This window comes from Ipomoea nil, unplaced genomic scaffold (assembly GCF_001879475.1).
Source record: "Ipomoea nil cultivar Tokyo-kokei standard unplaced genomic scaffold, Asagao_1.1 scaffold3377, whole genome shotgun sequence".
Lineage (NCBI taxonomy): Eukaryota > Viridiplantae > Streptophyta > Magnoliopsida > Solanales > Convolvulaceae > Ipomoea > Ipomoea nil.
Window position 1 is genome coordinate 1,314,163 of NW_017619805.1, and position 4,908 is coordinate 1,319,070.

Sequence of the window (4,908 nt, forward strand, 5' to 3'; positions counted from 1 at the left end):
CTGGAAATGTTAGATTACTAGGAATGTTAGATTCATGTGTTTGGTTTAAAACTAAGATATGTAAATAAGGCAACGGTAATAAGATAAATTGATTAAAACGTCCAAAGCCCAACATTAGTAATAAGACAAGGGAATGTGAGATTACCTAAGAAATTGGAGGGTATCTCACATTCCCTTCTAATAGCTAAAAACTTAATGCGGAGATTATCTAACATTTCCTGGGAAAATTACATAACTTGAACCAAACATGAGAATTTTATATTACCAAGCAAATATAACCTTGGTTATCTTATATAACCTGAACTAAACGCTCCTTAATTATATAAATAAGTAATAATAAATGTATCGATTTCCTTTATGGTGAATCAATATTCACCATCGCCCATTATTTTAATTAATGATTTATTATTCTTTGCCCATACAATTAAAATTCTTTTATTCTCACGCCCCTACATCCCAATCCAATAAAATGGTGAAGGGTAAATCATGCCAATTTTATTTTGGCCATGAAGTAAAATGACATTGTTTGATTTTAATTTTAGAAGAAAAAAAAATTGTTACTGTTTCCCTATTTTGTTACTGTTGTATGAACTCTGTTTTTAAATTTCATTTTTAACACACTAGTTTCATTATAGTAATGTTAAAGTACCATTTTAATTATAATTCATGTCTCTGCTATCCAGTTTCATTTTATATGAACAATATGTTCATTATATTAACACTAAAGTATCATTTTAATCTCATTATAGATTCATTTGGCAATATACATATTTGTATGAGTCATGCTATCTGTTTCATTTTATACATACAATAAGTTTATTATAGCAACACTAAAGTATCATTTTAATTCTACTACAAGTTCATTTAACAATATACATATCTATAATGTGATATGTCATTGATTCACGATAACAACAATTACTTCTTTTAATTAAAAGAAATGACGATGTATTGGCCCATAGTCCACCATATAACGATTGGATAAATCATGATGATTCAACGGCATACGTATGGGACATATTAGGTATCCCTAATTTAAGAATAAACACGGTTAAACGCTGTTAGCTAAGTGTTCAGGATAACCCCGGGTAGTAGTAGTAGTAGTAGTAGTAGAACGCTGTTAGCTAAGTGTTCAGGATAACCCCGGGTAGTAGTAGTAGTAGTAGTAGACTACAATTTGAACTCTTCTAGATATCAGCCACCGCCACCACATCGGAAGAATAACCGGTGCAATATAATCGGTTCGAGTAATTAATGTTTCAGCCTAATCCTTCTCTATTTATACTACAGTCCAGGCATCATCCCATGTCTCATTCTTCTTCGTACAGAACCAATTCCAATCTCTCTGAAATAATGAAATAATGGCCCCTTTGTATATCCTTGCAAAAGATGAAACAACAATGTCATAAAAAGTCAGGAGATGTTATTCCATGATCATGAGGTAAGCCTTAATTTTAATACAATCTAATCTAAATTTCATGATCATGAGGTAAGCCTTAATTTTAATACAATCTAATCTATATCATCATGAGGTAAGCCTTAATTTTAATACAATCTAATCTATATTTAGGAGGTAAAATCACACTTCATAATTTTCTTTTTCATATTCTACTTCAAATACAATATGATCTTATAGAAAGATTTTTGTTCTTAGGGAACATATGTTCACGGCAACATACCCCAGGAATATTTGGATATGTTTTCATATCAGTTTACAGAAGGAAAAGTATATGCAATAAAGAACTTCCTGGTAATCTCCAACTATTACCAGTACAAGCTCACTTCTGTCAAATACATGATTAAGTTTAATCATGAGATAGAGATAGAAAGACATCGTAGGGAAGGGTTTCCTAAGTTGATGTTTAGGCTTAGCGGTTTTGAGGATCTAATGAGGATCTAATGACTGGACTTATCCCTGAGAAGTTACTGATTGGTTGGTTCAACTACTTTATTCTCTAATTCTTCATTATATTCTTCCAGTTTTCCTTTATTGTTTGTATCTACCTATATATTTGCTAACTATTTTACAAATCATCACATATAGATGTGATTGGGCAAGTTGTGGAGTTCTATCCAAACTCTTTTCTGTTTGGTTTTGTTATTTGTAAATATCCTAATTTATTTTTTAAATTAAGATTATGAATCTGGAGATAGTTTTGATGAGGCCAATAGTCCTGATGTGCAGCAGAGTTTAAAACAAAGGTTTGAAACAAAGGTTTGAAATATTGGTGAACAGAGTGAACTTGACTCAACTAATAGAAATCTCTTGGACCAGTTCTCATCTACCAGGGATTTCAAAAGATCAAAGGCTATTGTCATAAAGAAGGAGAAAAATTGAAGAGACTGTGTTTGTAATGTGGTGCACTAATGGTCTAGATATTATCTTATGTTTTTTGGAACAATGTTTATTATCTGTTTTTGGGACATACTTGCAGTAATATGGTCTTCTAGGACTATGAACTACTCAACACTTGAACTCTAAGTCCATGCTGTGAAATTAAATGCATTGATGTCCGCCATTAATATCTTCTAATTTAGATTTCTCTTATTATATATTCTTCTATGTTTGTTTTATGTTTTGTAATGCAGGTTTTATAGATGATCATCATACATGCCAAACTGAAGATGGAATATCAAGATGAGATATGCAGTTATATCTACAAATGTAGGACAATTTGCTTCTAATGTAGGACAATTTGCAGCAGAAGCATATTAGATTATAACTTTGTAAACAAAATTTGTTTTTAGTTAAACACAGATGAATGTAGCACATAGAAGCAAATTTGGCACATTCATGAGAGATTTACCTGACATTCAGCCTCCATCTTCAAGCTAATTATACCTTCTGAAGCTGAAGTTGTGTTTTGCAAATCACCATTTTTATGGCCTACAAGAAAAATTAATTTAAATAGACAAAATATCTTGAATCCTCTTAAAAATCTCAAAGTTTAAGACTTCACTGAAATAAATTACCTTTGAAAACTATATCCTCATAAAGCTTTTAAAACTTCATCATGTATATTGTGTGTGGCTTCTCAAAAAGCAGATAGTGGTATGCATGTGTGAGAGACAAAACAGATGTTAACTACAATGCTCTTTCTTTTAAGAGATCTTAAACAAAAATTACAAAATTAAACTTGAAAGATATTATAGCAAAAATTTAGGAAAAAGGACCAAAAATCAACAAAATTACCTTTGAAATCTATATCTTCATAAAAGCATATAAACCTTTATTAAGTATGTTTCTTTTGTGTGGCTTCTCAAACCGCAGCAGCGGTATGCATGTTTTACGGATAAATCAAATGTTAAGTTCAATGCCTTTTAAGAGATTATCAACAAAAATGAGAAAGTTAGACTTAAAAGAATTTAGCCCAAAAATCAGTAAATTACAAGTAAAGAAAATATCCATCTCTTATCAACTATTAGAAATATTAGACTTAAAAGAATTTTCAAACTATAAATAGTAGAAACTTTTTTTTGTTCAAACTAAAGGCATTTTTGTTCACAAGAACATTGACAAAAATTACAGAAGAATTAAATAGAACAACTTAAAGATTTCATATCCATATCTAAAGTAAGAAATAATGTTGACATTTGTTCATTGTAAACAAATTTATAAAATGCTAACGGGAAAAAACAATTTACATTATAAAAAAGGCTAATTTTACAGCAACTTAAATGTTTTAATACAATACATAAATACGAAGAGAAATCATCAAACTCCATATCAGTACACAGTACTCATCTTGAGATTGGCCCATGAAAACTTGAAAAGTCATTCTGTGCATCTAATAGTAGAAAAAAAATGTTAAAAATGAACAATATATCAAAACAAGTTATGCCAATAAGACAATAAGCAATGTAACATAATTGATTTTTAGTACTTGATGATATTTAAATCATATGGGCATCAGAAAGAATTTTCATCATATGCCAAGCAAATGGTTAGTACTGCCTAAAAATAGTGGACCATATAATCAGTAAATAAAAAATAATAAATTGTTAATCAACAATGTCAAATAATAATAATCTAGAAAATAGAATAAAAAATATTTACGAGATTAAAAAAAACTTACACTTATCTTCTAGGCAGATGTTCTTTGTGTCTATCTTTTACGGTTTTTAATGCTTTGAATCGATCCCCTGAGACATATTTGTTCTTCTCTAAGTCTAGGTACGTACATGTGCAAACATTTGAGAATTACAGACTTAAATAATTACATTTTAGAAGAAGTGAAATTATAACTTACTACATGTGGGAACGTCGTGTTTTCTGACGGATTTAAACCCAGTTTCGGCTTCAATTTTCATCGACATCGGAACTCCTTGGCCGGAAGTTGTACCGCTTTAGGGTTTCGAATTTGGGTTTAATTCATCTTGGTTTCGAAGTTGAAGCTTGAAGGATTGAACAAAATTGTGGAGGATATCGGAACTCTTTTGGCGCAAATTCTCTCAGTTTAGGGTTTCGATTTTGGGGATAAAACTTCTAGGAGGAGAGGTTTTCGTGTTTTGAAGGTTGAAGAGTGAAGGAGTGAAGTGAAGGTCGGTAATGGCTTCGATTTCCTGAAGCGTTCATGAGTCGCAATTAGGTAATCGCACTGGAATCGCGAAGAAGACGGAGGGAGGACCGGAGACGACAGAGCGAGGAGGAGAGTGGATGAGCGAGAGAGAGTTGGGGGAATCTGTCGGGTTGGGTGGGTTTAGATAGGTGGGCCGCGGGTGGTTTTGGGCTGGGTAGAGGGTTAGGTAAATGGGTTGCAGTCCACTATTTGAATTGTTTTATTATTATTATTATTATTATTATTATTATTATTATTATTATTATTATTATTATTATTGATATTGTTGTTATTGTTATTATTTATTTTATTTCTACTTTTTAATTTAATTTTTATTATTAGTGTTAGT

The 4,908-nt window shown here is 31.1% G+C and overlaps 1 long non-coding RNA gene across 2 annotated transcripts; it reads right to left on the minus strand.

Moving 5' to 3' along the window:
- Positions 1–877: 877 nt before the first annotated feature.
- Positions 878–4,697, minus strand: LOC109170873. Of its 2 annotated transcripts, none has more exons than XR_002052493.1 (5): positions 4,251–4,697; positions 4,077–4,143; positions 2,974–3,780; positions 2,808–2,887; positions 878–1,379 (listed from the first exon to the last, which is right to left on the minus strand). It is a non-coding gene; the product is annotated as an uncharacterized LOC109170873 (long non-coding RNA). The 2 variants fall into 2 exon arrangements; XR_002052492.1 differs by having other exon boundaries at positions 2,974–3,788.
- Between the last annotated feature and the right edge of the window lie 211 nt (positions 4,698–4,908).